Source organism: Pan paniscus, chromosome 14, assembly GCF_029289425.2.
Source record: "Pan paniscus chromosome 14, NHGRI_mPanPan1-v2.0_pri, whole genome shotgun sequence".
NCBI classification, from domain to species: Eukaryota; Metazoa; Chordata; class Mammalia; order Primates; family Hominidae; genus Pan; species Pan paniscus.
The window spans coordinates 30118614-30145505 of NC_073263.2; the positions used below are offsets into that span (position 1 = coordinate 30118614).

Consider the following 26892-nt stretch of genomic DNA (forward strand, 5'->3'; position numbering starts at 1 on the left):
ATATGCGTGAGCCACCGCACCTGGCCCTAAGACTATCTTTATCTCCTTAGGTTGGTGAACATGTGAAAAAGATGACCGTCCAAATTCCTCATTCTGATTCAAGTTCCTTCCTGAGCTGGTCCCATTTCCCCTGCTCACTCAGCCAGTTCAGTCACACTCCATGGCCCAGGCCAAACTCAGTCTCGTCTCTCACTTTAGCCTCCCATGGCTCCCTTCTTTGGGCGAAAGCTCTGCTCTATAAAAATGGATGCGAGCACAATATAATACCCTTCACTTTGGACTTGTATAGCTTGATCATTAAAATGGTCATTTTTTTTTCCCCACACATATTTAAGGAGAGGCTTGTCAACTTTCCAAGGACTGCCCTTAAATTTTTAAATATTCTTGTCATTCTTTTTGGAAGCACCTATTATGTTAACATCCTTATCTTACTCTTTTTTTCTATGTTGTTAATTAGTCTAACTCTAGCCTATGGTTCAAGCTGCTTTTTTTTTTTTTTTTTGACACCATCTTCGCTCATTGCAACCTCCGCCTCCAGGTTCAAACTATTCTCCTGCCTCAGCCTCCCTAGCAGCTGGGGTTATGGGCATGTGCCACCACATCAGTTAACTTTTGTACTTTTAGTAGAGATGGGGTTTCACCATGTTGGCTAGGCTGGTCTTGAACTCCTGGCCTCAGGTGATCCGCCCGCCCTGGCCTCCCAAAGTGCTAGGATTATAGGTTTGAGCCACCATGCCCAGCCAGTTCAAGCTGTTTTCTAACATCACTTTCATAGGCTCCGTGACATTTTCCACCTTCTAGATTAGCATTTTCACTGTGCTATCCATTTGCTGTGCTTTAATGTATACAGCACTGGAGAGACTGTTCAATGACTTACAGATGCTAAGAGGCAAGAGATGCTTGAATGAGGACTAATTTCACAAGTCGGTATTAGATTATTTGTTAATCTTTTCTGCAGGGACTCTCATAATGAATCTTTGGATAAGGAGGGTCCTCTGTACAACCTTCCCCACCCAGCCTTTCTCTTTCTGCCCTATCACAGAATTGTAGCCTCTGTCTTGACAAGCCAGCCAGCAGCACTTGATGGAGTTCATCCGAAGCTGTGCTTTGCCAGTACTTTGAAAAGGAGGGAACTTCAGTGTTTGCTTAGTTCATTCTCAAGTTTCTTGCCAAGATTGGGAAACAACAAAAATAGTTATCATGAGAATGATTGAGAATTTCTGAAATTCAATATTTTGTGGAAAAAACTGTGTTTGCATATGTATGTATTGCTACTTTCTCTAAGCTGGAAAGATGATTGATACTAGTAACTCACAAAAACGGTGAACATCTTTTCCTCCATGCTTCTCTTTACCATTTGAAATTCTGGAAATTTCTAGGATTAATTGCTTCAGCAGGAAAACTGCAAAGATACCATGCTTATTGTATCTTACCATTCCACTTATTTGAATTAATGTACACTTTTTAAAAACCTGCAGGGCACAGGGACTCACACCTGTAATCCCAGCACTTTGGGAAGCTGAGGAGGGCAGATCACCTAAGGTCAGGAGTTCGAGACCAGCCTGGCCAACATGGCGAAACCACATCTCTACTAAAAACACAAAAATTAGCCAGGCGTGGTGCCACACGCCTGTAATCCCAGCTACTTGGGAGGCTGAGGCAGGAGACTCACTTGAACCCAGGAGGCAGAGGTTGCAGGGAGTTGAGATTGTGCCACTGCACTCCAGCCTGGGTGACAAGAGCAAAACTCTGTCTCAAAACAAAAACTGAAAAAAAATAAACCTATTTTCTGCTCACGATTAAGACAGGAATATAGGCAAAAGCTAAGCAACACACTCAAGTAATCTAAGTCCATTTTTGTAATTATTACCAATAACGTAATTCAGAAAATGGAAGCATGTTTTAAATTTGATTTTCTTACCGTGTACACTACAGAACTAGATAAAAAATTAAAGTGTACTTAAAGGTTTCCTTCAGAAGGGATAGAAAAATGTTTTATTTTCTCAAATTAAATAGAAGTGACTGCAATAAACAATTCTCACTGTGTTGCAGATGAACTAATTATTTTTCTCCTCATAGTGTTTTTAAAATTATCAAAACAACATATATGCATAGTATATAAAACATAATATTGACTTCCTATCATAGGGTATTAGGATTCAGACTTTTTTTTAACTTTTTCTTCACAATGCAATGTACTTTCCCCCTTCTCCTCTCCTCATTTCCCAATATGTATATTTTTAAAAACTAATTTTGTTTTTGAACTGGAGTGCAGTGGTGCGATCTCGGCTCACTGCAAGCTCTGTCTCCTGGGTTCAAGTGATTCTCCTGCTTCAACCTCCAGAGTAGCTGGGACTATAGGCACATGCCACCACACCCAGCTAATTTTTGTATTTTTAGTGGAGACGGGCTTTCACCATGTTGGCCAGGCTGGTCTCGAACTCCTGACCTCAGGTGATCTGCCCACCTCAGCCTCCCAAAGTGCTGGGATTACAGGCGTGAGCCACCATGCCCGGCCTAAAAATCAAATTAACATTCGTATTATTCAACAACTGTGTAAATATTGTTCACTGTAGTGGACCCTCATTGCATTTCCTTTCTTGACATCTTTTTGGTTTCTGGTAGCTAGTAATTATCTTTTTTGTTTCCATTTGCTTAGCTTTCTAGGTTCCTATCGCTATTTGTCACCATACTCTCCAACAGAACTTTAAAACTCCTCTCATACCACTTGGGCTACTGACTTCTTGGCAGCATCCTCGATCCTGCTCCACAGGGCCTGGATTCATCTCCAAGCCCGCAGCTCTACAGCTGCTTCCAACCATCATTTTGGAAATTCTCTTCCCTTCTTCTCCGTTCCCTGTGTCCTCTGTCTTCCCTGTTCGTATATTTGTGATGTCTTCTAGAAACTTCCTGAGAAAGGATGCACAGGCAGAAAATTTTTTGAGACTATGTTTTATGAAATGTCTTTATTTTACCTTCTTAGTTGATTGACAGTTTGGACATAATTTCCCCTTAGAATGTTACAGGCATTTCTCCTTTGTTGTTTAGTTCCCAGTAATACTTTTAAGAAGTCTTAAGTTATTCTGTCTTGATCCTTTTATCTCCCCACCGTCACCCAGCCACAACCAAAGCTTTTTGCATCTCCTCTTTATCCCCATAAATTTCACTATGGTGTGTTTTGATATGGAACTTAGAAAAACGTTGTTTTTACTGAAGTATAACATACAGAAGAGCGCAAATCATTTTACAAAATGAACAAACATTTTTGTAACTAATACCTAGATTAAGAAACAGTGCTACCAAGAGCCACTACCTGCTCCTCGTGAGAACTGCTATTGTAATTTCCAGTACCATAGATCAGATTGCCTGTTTTTGAATTTTTATAGAAATGAAATCATTATAAAATGTGTATTTTTTAAAAAAATGTACTCTTTTGCTCCTGGTCTCTTTCATTCACCATTAATTTTGTCTGATTCACCCACGTGGCTGCATGTGGTGGCAATTCATTCATTCTTCTTCCAATATATATATATATAATTGATGTATCCAATTTTAATGAGGATGGACTTGTGACTATTTCCATTCTGGGGATACTAGAGATAGGGCTGTCATAAATGTTTCTGTACATGCCCTCTGTTGAACAGATGTAGTTCTGTTGGACGGCATAAGACATTTTTCATTTTCAATCTGAATTCTTCAGTTTGGTGAAAATTGCTGGAATTAATTCTTTCGCGATTTCTCCCTTCTTCTCTTTTTTAAAATTTATTTTTTAACACAACATCAAGTTTCCTTTATCATCTATAATACAGTTATACCCAAACTTTCTAAGACCAAACAGACAGTCCCCTGCCCAGAGCAGGAAATTCCAATGAGCCCCTAAAGACACACAAAGGTGAATGTGGAAGATCATAGTTCCAGCTGCAGGTCACAAGTCTTCCATTCAAACACTCCATGCTTTTCATTTCCGTTTGTTAAAGAAAGCGTCTTACAGGACGTTGTTGAAAATAATTTCATCCCAGACACCAGGTTTCTTCAATAATACACAGCTCCATGAAATCTGTGTTTCCATCCTACTGATAGGAATACAAAGTAATTTTTATTTTTTTATTTTTTTTTGGTGGTATAGAGAAGTAAAACTATCAGTCAGACTCCTTTAGTAATAAAGAAAAGGAGAGGAAAGAAAGCATTTGGGCTTTGCTGGATGCTGGTTTCTACTTGTCTGAGGGTGTGACTTCAAAAGAGTTAAATCACCCTGACACCACTGCAGTAATTAGTACTAGCAATTCTTTCTTTCTTTCTTTTTCTTTCTTTCTTCTTTTTCTTTCTTTCTCTTTCTCTCTCTCTTTTTCTTTCTTCCTTTCTTTCTTCCTTTCTCTCTCTCTCTCTCCCCCTTTCTTTCTTTTTTCTTTTTTTCGAAGATGATACAAAGAAAAATACCCCCATGGACATAAAAATGGCCCAAAGGTGTTTTGTTTTGTTTTGTTTTTTGAGATGGAGTCTCGCTCTGTCACCCAGGCTGGAGTGCAACGGCATGATCTCGGCTCACTGCAACCTCCACCTCCCGGGTTCAAGAGATTCTCCTGCCTCAGCCTCCCTAGTAGCTGGGATTACAGGTGCCTGCCACCATGCCCAGCTAATTTTTGTATTTTTAGTAGAGATGCGGTTTCACCATGTTGGCCTGGATGGCCTCGAATTCCTGACCTTAAGTGATCCGCCCGCCTCAGCCTCCCAAAGTGCTGGGATTACAGGCGTGAGCCACTGCGCCCAGCCGGCCCAAAAGTTTTTTACTGAAGATCAATTCTCCCCCTGCCCGCCTCCGCTGAAAAGGTACAAAATGAACATTTTGTTTTGAGATGGCAGCTCCATCAGGCATTCCAATTCACCCAGCCACTTATTCCCACAGAGGTGAGGGGAACAGGCATTAGGTTTTATTAGTCATGTTGTATTTGTAACCAGATGTGTCCTCGGCAGCTTATTTGAAAGCCATTGATCCTTTGAACACGTGTAGAGAAGCATGGCTGTCCTTCACTGACTGTCCATATCTGAGCATATTCAGCTACCACGGAAACTACGAAGGAAGGAAAAATATATTTACTCCAAAATTCATTTACTGGGAGTTTTAAGTGCCCTTTCTTCCACAGAGCCCCAGAGTAGTGCTAATGTGCTGGGGGCTGCTGTATTTTCCAGCATGAGCTCCCATCCTCTGAGGGTCCTGAAAAGGATTGGTCCTGGAGTCTTCATGAAAGGAATGAGGTGGAACATGGGTAGCCCCAAACCTGATAGTACGGGGAGTGGTGGGGGTGGCAGGGCAATGTTCACCACAGTGGTGGAAGATCACTTAGGGGTAGGCTGAAGTAGCTGCTGCAACAGGAGGAAGAGCTCATGGCAGTCCTGGAAAAGGCTCTAACTTGATCCCAGAGTATGTGGTTCCCGTCCTTCTTTTTCTTTTCCTCTGGCTGCTTGAGATCTTCTTGATTTCACGTTGAGTCTGTGGCGATTGCAATCAACTTATTAAAGGACTTCTCAGCAGCCATGTCTGTAGCCTGCCTTGTGGAAAACTGGGTGAAAGCACCCTGCTGCCTCTGCATTAGAGTGATGGTCAATCTCTCCTAACTGGTAGAAATGATTTCTCTGATCTGTTTCACCCAGACCATCCACGTCTAATGTGGTGAGAGTCTTGTCCTCTGGTGGGTCCAGATGAGGCATGGTTGAAGTCTGCTTTAGAAGCTTATCAGCTATAGGGTCATTGATTCCATAATATGAGTCTTCAACATTTTGATCAGCAAGGGGATCATCCAGATCTGTAGGCTTCTTCTGTCTGTAGGGACACTCCTCTTTTCTCTGATACTCTCCTTTCACCTAGCAGGAGCAAATGTGAGGCTGATTCCTTTGATAGTAGGGTATGGTCCAGGCCAGTTTGAGCAGCACGACACTGGGGGATGTGTCTTTCCCCAGCATGCTAATTAGACGTGTTCCATCAGAGTTACAGATCTCTCTCCATATTCTGTGTGTAGAACCCTCGGTTGACATCTGACTTTGGCACATTACTTTCAAAAGACAATGCTGTGTCATGAACCTGGATGTGCAGGCCACACTCTAGGTCTAAGAGGCAGGTCTGACATTCTCCAATTTACTGCAAATTTGGCACACTTTAGTCTTTTTTTTTTTTTTTTTTTGAGATGGAGTTTCGCTCTTGTTGCCCAAGCTGGAGGGCAATGGCGCGATCTTGGCTCATCACAACCTCTGCCTCCCGGGTTCAAGCAATTCTCCTGCCTCAGCCTCCTGAGTAGCTGGGATTACAGGCGCCTGCTACCATGCCCGGCTAATTTTGTATTTTTAGTAGAGACGGGGTTTCTCCATGTTGGTCAGGCTGGTCTCGAACTCCTGACCTCAGGTGATCCACCCGCCTCGGCCTCCCAAAGTGCTGGGATTACAGGCGTGAGCCACTGTGCCTGGCCTAGTCTTCTTTAAAAAAGCATATGGACCCCAGGGCACCAGTGAAACACTGGGAATGGCCTGGCACAGAGACTGCATTCCTTCTTGTATGTTTTTTTCTCTTTTGGGTGTGTGTGCGTTTCTTTTATTTCTTGATACAAACACATAAATGGATCAAAAAGTATGTTCATCTAGAAAAATGGACTTCATCCAAAAATGAAAAACAAGTTTCAATGAATTTAGATTTCCTAGCATTTTACTCCTAACCCTAAGGGTTAAATTTATTGTCCACTTACATGCCCATGTTTCTGACCCAAGCTAAGGGGCTGGAAAACGAAACTCAGAGCTAGTGTGTGGTGGCACATGCCTGTAATCCCAGTTACTTGGGAGGCTGAGGCAGGAGGATCACTTGAGCCCAGGAGTTCAAATCCAACATGGGCAACGTAGCGAGACTCCATCTCTAAAATTAAAAATCAGAACAATCTCATGTAAATATGGGAAGTCTTAGCATTGATAAAACCTAAGATTTCCTGGAAATAAGTGGGAAGCCTCTAATCCTACCTGGATAGTGCTTTTCTGGGGGATTTTTCAGCACAAGTCTAAATCTCACAAAGCACCTTCAAAAACTGGGCTACGCAGTATCATAGGCATGGCAGTAGGTCCAAAGGCTGGATTCAGGGGCCATGTAAATAACAGGAAAAGCAAATCAAGGACCAGATGCTGAGACTTCCCCTTGAGTTCCACATTTGGGAGAACAAGGAGTTGACCCCTACGTAGCCTTCTGCTTCTTGGTAAATGGTTGCTCAGCTACATCTTGTGCTTCAGCTGCCTTTTGTTTGAAGAACTTTGTGTTCTGGGTACTCTCTTGGCCCCGTGTTGGGTAGAAGGAAGTGGTGTCTCAATGCCCACCATGGGTGTATTTGGTATAACCAGAGTGCCCAAAGTTCTTGCATGACTTTAGGAAGCATGGCTTTGTTGAAATGATCCTCCAGGGTGGGGGCACTGAAATCTCTTTTGTATATTTCTCATATTTGCCCTGAATGGCTTTGCTGGTAATGACCTTGCCATATGCCTGAAGCTCAGCTTGCTGCTCTTCCTCAGCCAGCTTCCGCAGGTGCTCAATTTCTGCTTCCTCCTTCTCAAGCTCGTCTTCCTCGTCTCTGCCCCCTTGTTTGTTTTAGCTTCTGAACTTTCCATGCCTCCTGCTCCTCCTGACTCTCCTCTTGGTGTTGAGCGCATCCAGAGTAGTGCGGCCCCGCGTGCTCTCCGCAGGCTCTTCCATGGTCTCCTACAGTCTGGAGGGGGCACCATGCCTCCTCAGGGTGCCTTTTGCCTCCTGCTCCAGCTCCTTCTGGTTCAATGCTTCAGCCTCAGGTTCTCGAACTGTCACTCAGCCCTTCTTCCTGCCCAGTGAGGGCCTGCATCAGGCGAGGCTCCATCTCATCCTCACTGTCTGTGGACTCTCCATACTCAGATCTGCTCTGAGCTCCCCAGGACGCCCCTCCTCACCGCCTCCCCCGCCACCCCTGTGCCTCCCACACTCCTGTCTCCTCTCCTGTACTCCCTGACACAGGGTGCTGCACTGCCACCCCATCTCCTCATCCTCGGTTTCTTCCTCTTCTTCTTCACTGACATCCGCTCATTCCGGGCGCTAGGCACCTGCTTCTCTTCTGAAGCTGCCTGCTTCTATCACTCCAGGCTCCACTGTTTTCCAATGCCGGCCAATCTCTCTTCCTCTCGTCACTCACCTGGTCCTGAAAATGCCACAGCCTGGCTGGCTGGCTGAGCCCTCCTCCTGTTCCTCAGGCTCTGCTTCCTGTTCCTTGGATTTCCCAATGAATGAAAATTCCTCATCCGCCTCATCAGAGGACTCCACAGGGGCACAGTCTGGCCTTCTTCTGGACACACAACGTTGGACCTTGGACCTTCACTTTCTCTGTGGAAGTCTCCCATTTCTCACTGTGATACAGGACGGCCCCAGTGCAGAGTCAATGGGCGATTGCTTCATGAGTGCCCTTGGGACTGACAAGTTGATGGGTGGCAACTCCCAAAACTGAAAGATTCCAAACTGAACACCTACAATGTCAATGGACAGAAAAATTCCTTTTCGCCAAGGTGCACGGGGCACTGCTACGTAGCTGATCCCTTCCCGTGCTTGACTTTAATCATTCAGCTATGTGGGTTTTCTCCAAGGCACATTTGGCACAGATGGGAAGTCCACACACATCCTCCAGGCTCTGCCTGTTCCAGGCTTTTTTTTTTTTTTTTTTTTTTTTTTTTTTTTTTTTTAAGACAGAGGCTCACTCTGTTGCCCAGACTAGAGTGCAGTGGCGCGATCTCAGCTCACTGCAACCTCCGCCTCCCAGGTTCAAGCGATTTTCATGCCTCAGCCTCCAGAGTAGCTGGGATTACAGGTGTGCACCACCACGCCCGGCTAATTTTTGTATTTTTAGTAGAGATGGGGTTTCACCATGTTGGCCAGGCTGGTCTCAAACTCCCAACCTCAGTTGATCTGCCCATCTCAGCCTCCCAAAGTGCTGGGATGGACAGGTGTGAGCCACTGCACCCAGCCTGTTCCAGGTGTTAAAACCCAGAGAGGTCACCATCTTGAGAGCGTCTGAGGTGGGAAGTGGGACTCTCCGAGTCCTGGTGTCTTCCCCTGTAAAGGAGGAGAACTTACATATCACCCACCTGATCAAGTCAGGCCCATCCAGGAGAGTACTCCTGTTGATTAATTTAAGGACTTGGAACTTCACATCAACCAAATCCCTTCAGGTCAGCACCTGAACTAGCTTTGTATGGATACCAGGGAGAGGGTGTGTCTGATTTCAACTAGGGCAGGGATGCTAAAAGATTCTGGGCCCTGAAGCCCCAACTGCAAAATAAGTCTGTCAAGGTCTCTAAAAATGTACACCCATGATTTCTGATTTATTTCCCTATCTTATTGAGAGTTTACAGTCAAACAGGAATGCCCAAAACTCCAGCCTCTATAAAACGAACTGAAATTAGCAGTTTTTCCTTCAATCTGGAATCAAAATAATTCAGGCATAAAGGGTCTTTCCCATGGACAACAGCAATAGCATCCTTAAAGCAACTCTGCTTATATTGTCCTTGGTATTGAGATCAAACCTCCATTCAGAGCTTTACTGGTCTGAGATTTTCTTTCTGGGGATGGGCATCTGGAATGGTTGCACTCAACTCTCAGCTAGATGTGTCTGCACCCACACTTGCAGGTGACTGCCACGTGGGCAGGTTACCCACCCTGGCAGGTCCTAGCGATGTCTCTCTGCCTGGGATTGAACATGCAAGTCAGAGGTTCTGAACCAACCACTCCCCACCTCAGAATGTCCACTTCTGCCCCAAAAGTGAGATAGTGGGAGCCTTCCAGTGATCCACTGGCCTTCATCTCTGTTTCCTAGCCACAGCTCCTCAAGCCCTAGGAACGGCCAGACCAATAAGGGTATCTTGCTTTGCTAATGAGATGACTAATGGCTGGGGACCCCTAAGTAGCTTCAGGATGGAGGCTGGCACCAGAAAGACCAAGGCGAGATTGGAGAGTTAGAATTTCAGCCTCACTCCCCCAACCTCCGGGGAGGGAAGAGGGGCTGAAGGTTGAGTTGATCAGCAATAGGCAATGATGTAGTCCATCATGCCTGTGTAATGACGCTTCCATAAAACCCTCAAAGGACTGGGTTCGCAGAGCTTCCAGACAGCTGAAAATGTGGAGGTTCCTGGAACGTGGTGCCCCTGAAAAGGGCATGGAAGCTCTGCACCCTTCCCCCACACCTGGCCCTATGCATCTTTCCCATCTGTTCCTCTGTATCCACTATAATATATAGGTCAACATAAGTAAAATGTTTCCCTGAGCTCTGTAAGCTGCTCTGTCAAATCAATTGAACCTGAGGAGAAGGTGGCGGGAACGCCTGATTTGTAGCCGGTGGGTCAGAAGAATAGGTAATCACTTAAAGATTTACCTCCATTTTTATTCCTGAGCTTTCTCTGCAACTGCGGGGCCCAATCCAGGACAGGCAGAGAACTGGCGCTTACTGTGCTCTGTTGGAATTCAGGTGAGTCAGGAGGCGCCTGGATGTAGAAACGTGTTCCTCTGCACTCCTGGCCTCCAATATTTTATATAGCCTCTGATCTTGTTTTAGGTTGCAATATCTTCTCTCTTAAAAAAAACCATTTTTTTTTCTTATGTTCCCTGTCATGTCTTGTTTCAGTTCTTTTTCTTCTGTTTGCATTGATTTCCATTTCAGCTGGGCAGCCCACATGCATGGTGATCCTTGGCTACCTAGTCGCATTTGAGAGCGAGGCATTTAAAATGCTGATGGATGTGAGGCTGAGGATGGAGGATTGCTTGAGCCAGGAGTTCAAGGTCAGCCTGGGCAATACAGTGAGACCCTATCTCAAAACAAAACAACGACAATAACAAATGCTGACTCTGTGTGAGGGTGTTGTCACTGGGTGATGAATTAGAGTGCCGGCTGCTCTATTGGGAATAACTGAATATTATTATTATTATTAATATATTAATAATATTAATATTATTCTGTTATTCATATAAATTTGGCAGCATAGTTTTGTCAGAAAGGAATCCTCCAACCTGGGCCCCATGTAATAGAAGAGGTTGACAGATCTCAGCAGTCACTTGAAGAATTCTACTCACTTCCTGTTTTTCTGCAAAAGAATCCATCCCATTCTCAGCAGTGCCCAGTATTCCTGAGTCTAGAGCTTCACTGTCCAATATGTCAGCCACTAGCCATATGTGGCTATTTAAATCAAAATTAAAACTAAACTTCATTTCCTCAGTCACACTGGCCATATTTCATGTATTTTTGTTTGTTTGTGGGTTTTTCTTGAGACAAGGTCTTACTCTGTATCCCAGGCTGGAGTGCAGTGGTGCAATCATGGATCACTGTAGCCTCAACCTCCTGGGCTCAAGAGATCCTCCTGCCTCAGCTTCAACTTCCTGAGTAGCTAGGACTGCAAGTGTGTGCCACCATGCCCAGCAAATTTTTGTGTTTTTTATACAAACGGGTTTTCAACATGTTGCCCAAGCTGGTCTTGAACTCCTGGGCTCAAGCGAACCACCCACCTCGGCCTCCCAAAGTGTTGGGATGACAGGTATGAGCCACCACGTGCAGCCACACTGGCTACATTTCAGGTGGCTATTGAGCCACTAGTTGTTAGACAATGCAGATATAAAGCACTTCCATCATCACGGAAAGTTCTATGGCACACTGCTGGAGACTAAACCTCACGTTTTGTTTGTTTGTTTTGAGACGGAGTCTTGCTCTGTTGCCAGGCTGGAGTTCAGTAGTGTGATCTCAGCCCACTGTAATCTCTGCCTCCCGGGTTCAAGCAATTCCCCTGCCTCAGCCTCCCGAGTAGCTGGGACTACAGGTGTGCATCGTCACGCCTGGCTAATTTTTTGTATTTTAGTAGAGACGGGGTTTCACCATGTTGGCCAGGATGGTGTTGGTCTCCTGACCTCGTGATCTGCCTGCCTTGGCCTCCCAAAATGCTGGGATTACAGGCGTGAGCCACTGAGCCCGGCCAACCTCACGTTTTATACTTGGGGAGAAGTGGTTTCCTAACTACACTGTTGAGGAGGGAATCTGGAAGTGTGATTTTCCTCTTTTTTTAGAGACTTGGTCTTGCTCTGTTGTCCAAGCTATAGTTCAGTGGAACAATTAAAGCTCACTGCTGCCTTAACCTACTGGGCTCAAGTGGTGCTCCCAGTTCAGCCTTCTGAGTAACTGGAACTACAGGCGGGTGCCACCATGCCCAGCTAATTTTTGTATTTCTTCTTAGAGATGGGGTCTTGCTATGTTGTCCAGACTTGTCTTGAACTCCTGGCCCCAACTGATCCTCCTACCTCAGCCTTTCAAAGTGCTGGGATTACAGGCATAAGCCACCATGCCCAGTCCAGTTTAATTATTCTTTATACAACATTTCATTAATTATTGAATTTTCAATCCTACCGTGAATCCACCTTTAGGGGTACCTGAAGGCTCCCCTTTCTTGAAACTTGACTCTTAACTAACCCCCTACAACACACACATTTGTAGGTGTAGGTTTCATGCTGTTAATTACCACTGGTCCATGTGTCTCCCATCTTTCAAAACATTCTTTATCCCTATCCTACTCCTTCAGCATTACTGATGGGTTTTCAGCAAGGAGCAGAGATAATGCGTGTGGCCCATGCCAAGCCTGAAGTCCTCCTGAGATGTTATTCACATAACTGATGACAAAGGCAATGGGGAAAAAGTGTTCTGCTGCTTAGCTTTGTCAGGTTTTGTCCAAGGTTTGCTTAGTTACAGTTTTAAGAAAATTTTATCATCTCTGATTTCTTTATATTCCATTGTTTTATTCTTTTTCCAAATATTATTTGAGAACTTACTACAGGTAAGGCACTGCTCCAGTTTTAAGTTTTCTCACTTTACCCTCCCATTTCATAAAAAATATTGTTGCTAAACATTTTCAGTGAAAGTTTAATAATTATGTATGTTGGCAAAACCTCATGAACCAAACACAGGGCAAGCTTATTTTCAACTGACTCAAGATTGGTTTCCTCTACCCACAGCCTTAAGCCGAGTCAAGAGCTGAGCCCATTCCATAGATGCTAAACCTCAGCCAACCTTAACCTGTGAATATGAGAACAGATACGTGTTGATACAAACCACTGAGTTTGGGGTGGTTTGCTATAGAGCATTATGTTGTCTGTCTAACACCATGGGAAAAGAGTCCTTACAAACAGGACTTTAGATTTTTTTTTTTTTTTTAATACAAACACATGGCTAGGCACAGTGGCTCACTTTGGGAGGCCAAGGCTGGTGGATCACTTGAAGTCAGGAGTTTGAGACCAGCCTGGCCAATGTGGTGAAACCCCATCTCTACTAAAAATACAAAAATTAGCCAGGCGTGGTGGCACACACTTGTGATCCCAGCTGCTTGGGAGGCTGAAGCAGGAGGACTGCTTGAACCCGGGAGGCAGAGGCTGCAGTGAGCCAAGATTGTGCCACTGGAGTCCAGCCTGAGCAACAGAGTGAGTGAGACTCTGTCTCAAAAAAAAGATATGGGTTAGTCAATATGTTTAGGAGAAAATAAATTTATCATTCTACAACATAAAATGCTATTTTATTGCTTGTTGCATTTTATCTAATGGTGTTTTTCTAAGAAAATTTGCAATAGGAATACCACTGTTTCAGGTTTTAAAATGATCATAAGCACCTGATAGAGTTTGGCTGTGTCCTCACCCAAATCTCATCTTGAATTGTAGTTCCCATAATCCCCACGTGTTGTGGGAGGGACCAGTGGGAGGTAAGTGAATCATGGGGGTGGTTACCCTCATGCTGTTCTTGTGATACTGAGTGAATTCTCATGAGATCTGATGTTTTTATAAGGGGCTTTCCTGCTTTTGCTTGGCACTTCTCCTTCCTGTCGCCATGTAAAGAAAGACCTTTTTGGTTCCCCTTCCACCACAATTGTAAGTTTCCTGAGGCCTCCCCAGCCATGCTGAACTGTGAGTCAATTAAACCTCTTTCCTTTATAAATTACCCAGTCTTGGGTATATCTTTATTAACAGCATGAGAATGGACTAATACAGCACCTGATTAGGAAACTAATATTTTCCTTTCATTTGAAAAGGATATTTCATTAGTGAACAGTGTCTATTACACAAGTTACATCAAGATCTGTGTGCCTCTTTCCAAAAGATAAATTACAAGCATTGTTACAAAATAAAAGAGTATGCGGTTTGCAAAATTCTTATGATGGGAGCCCTTCTCTGCCCAGAATTATGCTTGCTTGCCTCTTAATGCTTCCACTAATCATGATGAGATGTCACTCAGAACCTACGGTTTCTGCCTTGGGGGACGTATAAGAATGTCAGAACACCTCTCCATGGTATCAGGTGCCTGCAGAGCTTTGCTGTGGATTATGGACCAACTCCTCAGTATCTGTTCCTAAGACCAAATGAACACACTATCTTGGAAATGCTGGTCTTGGACAGTAAAGGACATTGTGCAGACAGCTGGAAGCGGTCCCTATTAACATTGTCCCTGATAGTGAATAAAGGGACGGTGTGAGTTCCTTTGGGCTGCTTTCTTTCTTGATGTACTGAAACTTTAGTTTCAATGGAATCAAAAGAATCAGAGACGCTGGGTGCAATGGCTCACAGCTGTAATCTCAACACTTTGGGAGGCCAAGTAGGAGGATCTCTTGTGCCCAGGAGTTCAACACCAGCCTGGGCAACAGAGTGAGACCCCATCTCTACAAAAAATAAGAAAAGTAGCTGGTCATGCTAGCATACACCTGTGGTCCCAGCTACTCAGGTGCTCGCTTGGGTCCAGGAGGTCAAGGGTGCAGTGAGCCGTAATTGAGCCACTGAACTCCAGCCTAGGTGACAGAGTGAGATACTGTCTGAATAAATAAATAAATAAATAAGAAATGTCTGACCAGATTGGGGCAGCATCTCTGTATTTGACAGATTCTAAAACAACAACTTAGTAATAAACTCTATCACTCTTACAGTAATAGTGATAGTGTTTAGAGTAATAAACAGATTCTCGCGCTGTTGCCCAGGCTGAGAGCAGTACACAATCACAGCTCACTGCAGCTCTTGGGCTCAAGTGGTCCTCCTGCATCAGCCTCCTGAGTAGCTGGGACTACAGGTGCAGGCCACCATGTCTGAGTAATTTTTGTACTTTTTGTGTGTGTGTGTGTGTGTAGAGACAGGGCTTCACTATGTTGCCCAGGCTAGTCTTGAACTCCTGGCCTCAACAGACCCTCCTGCTTCGGCCTCCCAAAGGACTGGGATTACAGGCATGAGCCACTGTGCCTGGCACAAACACTAATTGTTTTTTTTTTTTTGAGATGGAGTCTTGCTCCATCTCAGCCTGCATGCCAGGCTGGAATGCAGTGGCATGATCTCGACTCACTGCAACCTCCGCCTCCTGGGTTCAAGCAATTCTCCTGCCTCACCTTCCCGAGTAGCTGGGATTGTAGGCGCCCGCCATCACGCCTGGCTAATTTTTGTATTTTTAGTAGAGACGGGGTTTTGCCATGTTGGCCAGGCTGGTCTCGAACTCCTGACCCCAAGTAATCCGCCTGCCTCAGCCTCCCAAAGTGCTGGGGTTACAGGCATGAGCCACCACACCTGGCCACAAACACTATTTTTTAAAGCATGTGATGTTAGATTCTTTTATAAATTAATATTCAAACTCACTAGAAAGACTCTGGAATATGTGTATGTGTGTGTACTAGTTTTTAAAATCCTATATTTTCCTTAACATTAAATTGAAACTCATTACAAAACAAAGGTTAATACTAGTGCTGTCATGACTATCAAGAGCTATGACATCCTTTTAGGAAGTCATGTATGTTCATTTGTCCATTTGTTCATTCATGTATGTAAAAGTTACAGAACACTGACATTGTGCTAGGGACCAATCTAAACACTGGGAACACAAAGGTGGGTGGCTTTCAAGGGGCTATCTAAAGTCCAAAGAGGAAAGCAGACAACGAGAAGCTATTACCAGTGTGAGCAGTGCTAACGACTGAATGGAATGAGAGTACATATCCTCCCTGACATGGTGGGGAGGGATGTCAAAGGAAGGCTCTTAGACATAGAATCTAAATCGAGTCCTCGTGTTTGTCGTATTTCCTTAATGTAGGGATTCTCTCTGTGTAACTACCTATCATTCATTTGCCTCTTTGCTCTGTTCACTACCCACCAGAGGAACTGCTCCCATGCCGAGGGACCCTCGGATGACACACTCAGGCCACCTCCTCTTTTGCCTGTGTGTTTGCAATATCTAGGTGAGCTTGGCTTTGGTACCATATCTGTTCTGTCATTCCTGCTCCAAAACATAAGACTCACTCCCAAGAGGAAATTTTTGCATTTGAAAATTCAAGTTGTATGAAATATAAATGTTTCCTACTTTGTACGTTCTTTAAATTCATGTGTCATATATTACATTTACTAAGAAGTAGAAATACATGTACTTTCTAAACTGAGAAAACTAGCTGGTGGAAGACAAAACTGAATCTAAACACATCTGATAGATTCTAAAAAGTGAAGGTACTTTAAGTGGCACTACCCTGGCACATGTTCACTTTAGATTGCCAGGTAAACCAGTCCAACAGGTGTTAGGAGACAGATGTTCACCAAATGCTTAGCCCTCAGGGAGAAAACATTAAAATATACAACATATTTCCCCCGAGTATCAGCAACTGAAGAAAGCATTTTACCATCTACTATCATGATTTCTAAACACAGTTTAAAAAATTTTATCGAATACCTACTATACTGCAAGCAGTACTAGTTATGGTGATAAAAGATAAATAAACCCCTGATGTATAAACTAAGCATCTTAATTCATTATTTCATGGTTAAATACATTCTAAAACTAAATTTTTTCCTCCACAAGTCTCCCTTCTCTTTGGGGTTTAAAAGGCTCATCACTGAACTGAACCAAGTCCATCTTAGGAACTCACTGAGTGTAGGGGATTGCCAAGTCCTGTTGACTCTTCTGCCCTCTGCAGTTTCAAAGCTGTCTTCACTTTATCTTGGCACCATTTTCCTGTAGGCCTATAGAATCTGTAACCTTAAATACCATAACATAAAAACTAAACTTCTTGCCACAGTTTTGGCCTTTTCTAATCCATTCTTGTTAAACTGCTGCTAAAGTGACCATTTAAACACAAAAGATGCATGAAATTATTCAATGTCACCCAGGCCTCTAGGATGCAGCCCAACACTCTAGCACAGATCACTCCCTTTTCTTGTCTCATTTTTGTTGTTTCTCTATCACGAGCATTTATGTCCCATGGTGTCCCACTAACCACTGCAATTTATTTACTTTTCTTAGAGATAGGGTCTTGCTCTGTTGCCCAGGCTGGAGTGCAGTGGTGCGATCATAGTTCATTGCAGCCTCGAACTCCTGGGCTTAAGCAATCCTCCCACCTCAGCCTCCTGAGTAGCTGGGACCACAGGCATGTGCCACCATGCCTGGCTGTTTAATATTGTATTTTCTGTAGAGATGGGGTCTTGCTCTGTTGTCCAGACTGGTCTCAAACGATCCTCCTGCCTTGGCCTCCAAAGTGCTGGGATTCCAGGTGTGAGCCGCTGCACCTGGCCAATCGCTGCAATTTAAAAAATGCCCCAAGCGTCCTCACGTATTGGTGTCCCTCTCACAAGCCCATCCCAGACTGCTCCTCCCCAACCCCTACCCATGGCCCTCAATTAATTAACTTTCTCCTCCCCTTTTTTTATTTCAGAAAATTTAAAAAAGTTGTAAGATTAGTGCAATAAACACACACATATCCTTTAGTTATATTCACCAGTTATTAACATTTTGCTATATTTGTGTTCACTTGCTTTTCCCCATCCCCAAATATTTACTTTGCTGAATCATTTGAGAGTAAGTTGCAGACATTATGACACTTTACTCTTAAATTTTTCAGCAAGTATCTCCTAAAAATAGGACACTCTCTTACATAACCACAATGATCATACTTAGGAAATTTAATATTGAAATACTAAAATTTAATTTGAATGTAGAGTTGATGCTCATATTTCTCCTCAGTTGGCTGACTTCTATTTATCTTTCAAGACTAAGCTCTAGGAAAATGACCTCCCTTCTCCCCACACCCCCTCTCTGTCCACACACAGAATACACTGGGTATCTCTCTTCGATACTTTTACTACCTTTTTGTATACTTCTATTGAAGCACTTAGCACACACTATCACATTGTCTATTTTCTTTTCTGTCGTATCTGAGACTCAGCTAGACCCATTTTAATTCTTCTATCACTTCATATACTACCCAGCATTCGTTGGTGACTGAATGGATAAATGAATGAATGAATGCATGATGAGACATTGAAGATTCTCATTCCACTCTCTCATTGTAACTGGTCATGTGTCTCTAAACATTCTGAGCAATATATCACGTGTTCTCAATTTCACCTCTTATTTCAAACACTGCTATGGTATCCAGGTCTCTGTGGGCTTCTTCTACCTTGTGCGGATGCAACCTCACAGCACTTGCTTTTGGCCTCTGCCCCTAGTTTCTCGCCCCAGGGCTACATTGGAGCTGTGACACAGGAGTCCCATGGGAACCACTTGGCACTCAGATATGGACAATCTGGAAATGCGGGACAGTTAAGGCCTGCAAGCTTGCCCTGATCACTGAGGGACAGGGGCTCATAGAAAAAATGCTTGTCTCATTTTTAGCCCAGGGTGGCCAATTCTGAGATGCATGTTAAAAGGTTCCTCAGAAGCTCCCACAGGATCAAGTAGCAGATATTCATAATGGTTGCCAATTTGAAAGGGACCCTTGGGTTGGCTTTCTCTCCTTCCGGCTTTCTCTTCTTCTGTCTTATCACAGTCTATTCCTTGATGTCACATTCCCAAATAAACTCCCTACCTACCTCCAAGTTGTTTGTACAGGCTTTGCTTTCGGGAGAGCCCAGACTAAGACAATGTGGTAACGTAAAAGACTGGTGGCTTGGGAGCCAGACAGACCTGACTTTGAAACCAAGTTTGCTCATTCACTAGCCATGACCTTGGGCACATAATTTAACTTCTCTCAGCCTCACTCTCTTCACTTTATAATGAAGATAATACTTTATAGGAGTATGGTAATGACTTCATAGGGGTATGGTAATTAGAAATTTACCATATATATATATGAATAGAATATATACAACTTCCTTGAGTAATGATTGACTATAATAAACCACATTGAGTGTCTGTCCAGCTTAGGAGCCAACCTCACTCTTCCATTTCTCTTAAGATTCACTATTTGTCCCAGCCATGCCCACCATCATTGAGCGGGAGTTCGAGGAGTTGGATGCTCAGCATCGCTGGCAGCTGCCGTACTTGGAAATTCGAAATGAGTCCCATGACTATCTTCATAGAGTGGCCAAGTTTCCAGAAAACAGAAATCGAAATAGATACAGAGATGTAAGCCCATATGATCACAGTCGTGTTAAACTGCAAAATACTGAGAATGATTATATTAATGCCAGCTTAGTTGACATAGAAGAGGCATGAAGGAGTTACATCTTAACACTGGGTCCACTTCCTAACATGTGCTGCCATTTCTGGCTTACGGTTTGGCAGCAGAAGACCAAAGCAGTTGTTGTGCTGAACCGCATTGTGGAGAAAGAATCGGTTAAATGTGCGCAGTACTGGCCAACAGATGACCAAAAGATGCTGTTTAAAGAAACGGGATTCAATGTGAAGCTCTTTCAGAAGATGTTAAGTCATATTACACAGTACATCTACTACGATTAGAAAATATCAATAGTGGTGAAACCAGAACAATATCTCACTTGCATTATATGACCTGGCCAGATTTTGGAGTCCCTGAATCACCAGCTTCATTTCTCAATTTCTTGTTGAAAGTGAGAGAATCTGGCTCCTTGAACCCTGACCATGGGCCTGCAGTGATCCATTGTAGCGAAGGCACTGGGTGCTCGGGCACCTTCTCTCTGGTAGACGCTTGTCTTGTTTTGATGGGAAAAGGAGATTATATTAACATTAAACAAGTGTTATTGAACATGAGAAAATACTGAATGGGTCTTATTCAGACCCCAGATCAACTGAGATTCTCATACATGGCTATAATAGAAGGAGCAAAATGTATAAAGGTAGATTCTAGTATACAGAAACGGTGGAAAGAATTTTCTAAGGAAAACTTAGCTCCTGCTTTTGATCATTCACCAAACAAAATAATGACTGAAAAATACAATGGGAACAGAATTGGTCTAGAAGAAGAAAAACTGACAGGTGACCGATGTACAGTAAATGCAAGATACAATGGAAGAGAACAGTGAGAATGCTCTACGGAAACATATTCTAGAGGACAGAAAGGCCACCACAGCTCAGAAGGTGCAGCAGATGAAACAGAGGCTAAATGAGAACGAACAAAAAAGAAAAAGGCCAAGATAGACACCTAATATTCATGACTTGAGAATATTCTGGAGCTATAAATTTTGAACCATCGATGTGCAAAACAAGACCTGAAGCCCACTCCAGAAACTAAAGTGAGGCTTGCTAACCTTCTAGATTGCCTCACAGTTGTTTGTTTACAAAGTAAACTTTACATACAGGGTATGAGGAGCACCCACCAGCAGAAGACTTTGCAGAACCTTACATTGGATGTGTTGTTGTGGGTTTTTTTTTTTTTTTTTTTTTGAGACGGAGTCTCTGCTCTGTTGCCCAGGCTGGAGTACAGTGGCGCGATCTTGGCTCACTGCAAGCTCCGCCTCCTGGGTTCACACCATTCTCCTGCCTCAGCCTCCCGAGTAGCTGGGAATACAGGCGCCCGCCACCAAGCCTGGCTAATTTTTTGTATTTTTAGTAGAGATGGGGTTTCACTGTGTTAGCCAGGATGGTCTCGATCTCCTGACCTCGTGATCTGCCCGCCTCGGCCTCCCAAAATGCTGGGATTACAGGCGTGAGCCACTGCATTGGCCTGTTAAGTGTTTTTAATGGGGGTATGAAACATAGAAATATGTAAAAGAAATAAATTAGGAGAGATTAATTTGTGTTGTACTGCCATTCCTACTGTATTTTTATACTTTTTGGCAGCATTAAATATTTTTGTTAAAGAGTCAAAAAAAATTTACTACTTGTCCCATCAGTTTCCTGGGATGGGTTCATGTACTCACAATTTTACTAGATTTTGTGACTATTAGCAACCACAATTCTAGCTACTGCATTGACTATTACACTAATATACAGAATAAACAATGCCTATAATTATTTTTAAAAATAATCATCCTACATTTATAAAAAGACAAACCGCATTTCCATAATATATTGTCTAAATTTCAGGAAGAAATTCTCAACCTTTGAATGACAGATTTAAGAAAACTAGTTTAGATATCAATATCTCATTGGAATATGTTGTTTTGTTTATACCTCAGATTCTCAAAGCTTTGGGACCTCAAAAGTAGTCCTTATTTAAAAACTGCTACTCGTAACCATAGTCTCCATCGTCAAAAAGGAATGTATAAGGATTATTATGCTTGAAATATTAATCTGTATGGGTCTTACAAGATACTCCAGGTTGCTTATATGCTTAGTGGGAAATGAGAATTATTCAAAAGAAAAATTCTATTTTCCCAATGGGAGAAGTGTCCAAAAGTTTCAAAGATGTCAGAAAAATCAGCTTTTGGAAGCTGCTGCCACAGTTGTCAATAAGCAGGAGATACCAGTATGTCTTCAAAGAGAGAATTCATTAAAACAAGTCATTGAGGCTGGGCGTGGTGGCTCACGCCTGTAATCCGAACACTTTGGGAGGCCAAGATGCACAGATCACCTGAGACTGGGAGTTCGAGACCAGCCTGACCAACACAGTGAAACCTTGTCTCTACTAAAAACACAAAAATTAGCCAGGTGTGGTGGTGAGCAACTGTAATCCCAGCTACTCGAGAGCTGAGGCAGGAGAATTGCTTGAGCCCGAGAGGTGGAGGTTGCAGTGAGCCGAGATCCTGCCACTGCACTCTAGCCTGGGCAACAAGAGAGAAACTCTGTCTCAAAAAACAAAACAAAACAAGTCATTGATAGTATAACGAAGAGATATCTGCATCCCATGTCTACTGCAGCACTATTCTCAATAGCCAAGATATGGAGTCAACCTAGGTGTCCAACAACAGATGAATGAATGAAGAAAATGTGATATATACACACTATGGAGTATTATTCAGCCATAAAAAAGAGTGAAATCCCATCGTTGATGGAATATAGATGAAACTGGAGGATATTATTTTAAGTGAAAAAAGCCAGGAACAGAAAGTTAAACAGTGCATGTTCTCACTCATATGCGAAAGCTAAAAAAAGTTGATCTCATAGAAGTAAAAAGTAGGACAGAGGATACTAGAGGCTGGGACGAGAGTGACAGAGAGATTTGTTAAAAGATACAAAATTATAGCGAGATAAGAGAAATAAGTTCTAGTGTTCGACAGCACTGTAGAATGACTATAGTTAATAATAATACAATATATAGTTTCAAATAGCTGGAAGGATATTGCACATTCTCAACATAAAGAAATGATAAACATATGAGATGGTGGATGTGCTAATTACCCTGATCTGATAACTATAAATTATATGTATGGAAATATAATTATGTGCTCTCAAGAATATGTACAATTGGTATTTGTCAATTTAAAAAATAAATTTAAAAACTGTATCATTGAATCCTTAAGATGCTAAAGTTCATTTACTTATATAACAAATTAAAAAATTGTTTCTTATGCTAATGTTTTTCAAAAATCATAGCTTTTATGACTTTACATAAATATATCTAAAATAATAATTGTATGATATGTTTTTGTAGTCTAATAAAATTTGCACTGAATTCCAATTTTTTAAGGGTATCTTTTTCCATGTTTTCATCTTTATTTTTATATGGGAAGTTCTAACTGAAACAAGTTGCTCCTCAGTTCTAGGAGTTAACCCTAAAAGTAATCAATGTGATCCTCCTCAACGCGAGTTCCAGAGCTAAAAAGAATGCCTAGTCTATGTTCCTTTGCATTTTTGTTTTATTTTATTTAAATGTCTGTCTACCTGGTCCCCTTGATTAGGGAGCAAGCCTCCAAGGGTCAAAACCATGTTTCATGTCTCTGCGGCCCAGTGCCTAGCACAGAGCTCTGTCCATATCTGCACTCCAATAAATGTTGACCTAAGACTCTTACTCTTACAGATTCACCTTGTAGATAAAAGGGCTTTGGAAGTCATCTAACCCATTCCCTTAACTCTCTATCCTACTTCACCAACAACCAGCTTTTGCAAGACACTTCCAGGGGAAGAGTCTATGCCGAGACAAATGATTTCATTAACCATCACAAAGCTAATTGTTACCTGATTCTTAAACTTGGTCCAACCTTGCCTCTTTTTTAGTCTTTGACTGAATAGCTCTAGTTCTCACCTAAAGAGTTATATGAAATACAGTTCCAGAAAGAGAAGCGGATGTTAAGAAGAGAGCGAGACAGGGCACAGAATAGACTTGAACCTCATGTCTATCAATTCGGTATGTGTTCATGTGGTTTCTGACTCTAGAACAGTTATGCCAGTGTCCCTGAGGTTCCTGTGCTTGGCTCCCTCCTTTTTTCACATGTCTGGCATCTCTTGTGTATGCCTGAGAAGGATCCATGCTAAAATTGTAATGACATATATACCTAAATTAGCAGCATACAACTTCCAAAAACCGAGCCTATGCAAGAGCTATTAAAAAAAAAAGGATAATGAAGAGAACAGGATTTGAGTTGCTGCTTCTTGTGTTTCCCTTGGAGCCTTCCCAGGCAAATATGGATCAGAAAGCTTTTCTTGTCAATTCTAATTTATGGTAGTCTAGAAATTTAACCCTTGCTACTTTGATCGCCTGATTTCATCTTTCAATGGAAAGGTAAAAATGATAAAATAAAACAATATTCTAGATACACTGTTCTCTGTAATTTGATGCAATTCAGTTTATATTCACTTGGCAAAAGTGAACAGTGCTGAATTTTAAGAACTAGTGTCTATATCTTACATCTCATTCTTAGCCAAAAGTGTGGAGTTTAAAACCATTTGCTCACCAAGACCTCAGCAGAAAATTTTTTAAAAAAATAATTGAAATGAAAACATAAGTCACGTAAAAAAGATTTTTTTTTTTAAGATGAAAAAATGTTCAACCTTGCTGGCTTTAGAGAAATAGGCATTAAAATGTCTGGGCTTTTAGCAATAATCCTAGTTGTTAGTGAAACACCAAGTCTGTCTCTAACAGCCATGGGCTATGAAACCTTCCTTTTTCCAAAAAGACATTCTGACAGATACAATCAAGCCATTCAAGTGTCCCACAGATACTGCAAATGTTGATCCTCAAAACCCCAGGAGCTTTCTTTCCTTATTCCCCTAGAGCAATAGTTTTCAAGTGTGATCCTGAACTTGTTAGAAATGCAAATTCTTGGGCCCCACCCCAGACCCACTGAATCAGAAACTCTGGGAGTAGGGCCCAGAAATGAGTTTTTCACAAGCCTCCAAGGGATTCTGATGCACGGTAAAATTTGAGGACCACCAATGCAGATGGATTATAATCTTCTTGAGGGCAAGGACCAAACTTGTTGAAGGTTAACCCTGGCTCGTGACTCATAGTAGGTGTTCAGAATGTGTTGAATGAATAAATGATCTGTACACTTTTCCAGAAAACTCTGAATCTATAGTTACTTTTAATTTTTAAAAATATCTTTTGAGGACTTCTCTAGAAATAGGTGAGTCTGTTTCTTACATTGCCAAATGTACCTGGGGTGGGGGATGCGGGTAGAGGAAAAATTGCCCCTGTTGAGAAGCACTGCCTTAGATCATTCCTTACCAAGGTAGGTTAGGCACTGGCCTCACTCCAAGGCCAGTGCTTCCTGTGCTTCTAGAGTGGCTAGGGAAGCACACTATGGGACAACCTTTCCTCACCATTGACAATGGTCATTTACAAGACCATGGCTTATTTTACAGGGTGAACTCCCAATCCCGGTAAGATGGCCCGAGTTTCATTGCTGGTTTACTAGTTTTGCTTCCTTGGGCAGTGAATTTAAATAACCTGTCAAAAGAATGAAGTGATGGAAGCCAGACTCAAACCAACTGTGTACTCTGTCCACACCTCTTCAGCAATATGGCATATTGCAAAGTAGTGTTCAGAGATGTGCGTGTAGTAGGCTGCCTGCTCTAACACATGAGATTAAATTTAGATAGCCACATAGGGAAATCAGTTTTTAAGAAAGCGGATGGAATTCAGCTGCAAATAGATGGACACCTGGAATTCTGGGAAGTTCTAGCTGCTGCTGCTCAACTAAGGCATAACTGAACTCAAGATTTACAAAAATGTATTTCAGCCCAAGTCTCTCCATAATTACTAACAAGGGACTGAGGAGAAGAATTTATATTAAAAGGATAAAAATATCTACACTTGGAAACAGCAGATTGTGAAAGGGTATGTGACTGACAATTATTAAATAATTAAGAGTATGACTAAGATGAATATGCATTCATTCACCAAAATCTCATATTCCCAAAAAGCAGGAAAGGTAGTACAGTGAGATGGATGATGCCTTCACATGACTCAGATGTCATGTGTTTCTCACCATTGAGACCCCCAAGGCACCCCCTCCCAGCATTTACCAGAATGTGTGTGTAACTATTTACAGTGATTTGTGTAATTATTTGATTGTTTCTCTTGTATCCTGTAGCAATGAGGGTAGAGATTATATCCCACTTACCACTGCAGCTCCAGGATCCAGCTTCATAAACATTTGTTGAATGAATGAATAAGAAAAGAGGACACCCCCAAAGAGGCTGCAAGGGAAAAAGCTACAAAGACAGAAGCACCAGGAAAAAGTAGGGTCATGTAAGTCAAAGTAGGAAAAAAGTTCCATGGTGGGGTGGTCAGCAGTGTCTAATACCACGAAGGCACAAAGTAGGATAAAGGTTAAAAATTAGCCTTTGGTTTTGGCAAATATGAAGCTTATTGGTAACCTTAGCAAGAACAATTCCATCAGGGAACAGAAGCTAATTGCAGTGGGTTGAGTCATCAAGCAGGCATAAGGAAGTAGGGATACCCAATTATAAGCTACTCTTTCAAGAAGCTCAAATCTGAAGGTTAGGAGAATTAGGTCAGTAGCTAGAAGGAAATGTGGAGTCGAGGGGCTGTTTTTCCTCCCAAGGAGTATAAAGGTGTAACATTGGATGAAACCACTTCAGACAAAGGCCAATATCAATAGAGAAGTTAAAACGCATGCCTCAAGATTTGGGAAGGCTTGGGGTTGGGCTTAAAGAGGTAGGAGCATATTTCCTATCCTAGGACAGAGAATAAAGAAGAAAGGATAGGTTCCCATGGAGATAAATTTCTAAGTGTTAAAGAAGAGGCTCAGAAAATTCTAGCATGATAGGCTCACTTTTTTCTTTTTCCATGAAGGAGATGGCAAAGTCAACTGACATGAGAAAGGTGACAATACTGATGGGTTGAAGAGCGATGGACATTTGAAATAACTTCTTAGACCAGTAGAGGCTGGAGTTCATAAATCAGAACTGGCTACAGGTTATATATGTTTTTTTTTTCTCCAACAGCATAAGATAACAGAGCGAAGTCTGCAGAAATGAAAGAAGAGTCAGATGAGGATAGCTGGAGCTAGTGCAAGGAGGGAAGCACCACGGTGGGAGCCAGGTACCCCCTGGATTTATAATTCATACTGAATTCCAACAACAGAAGGGCTCTAAGCAGGAGAGTGACAGATTTCAGAAGACTGAGACACATTTGGTAAAAAAGTAGGAGGAAAACCTGATTCTGGAATTAGGGCAGCCAATAGACGGCAGTATTTTCAGAAAGGAGGGAATGGTCAACAGTGACTTTCTAGTCTGGAGCTCAGGAGGAAGAGGCAACTCTACCTGATGGTATTAAGATCAT

At 42.5% G+C, this 26892-nt stretch overlaps 1 protein-coding gene and 2 pseudogenes across 3 annotated transcripts in view; 1 reads left to right on the plus strand and 2 right to left on the minus strand.

Annotated features, from left to right (window-relative positions):
- The window catches only part of HMGB1 (high mobility group box 1), a 157831-nt gene that overhangs the window by 74169 nt on the left and 56770 nt on the right, over positions 1 to 26892 (minus strand). The gene's annotated exons all lie outside the window — the stretch shown is intronic.
- Positions 2952 to 7717, minus strand: LOC103783040 (pre-mRNA-splicing factor RBM22-like; annotated as a pseudogene).
- Positions 19263 to 26391, plus strand: LOC100973011 (tyrosine-protein phosphatase non-receptor type 2-like; annotated as a pseudogene).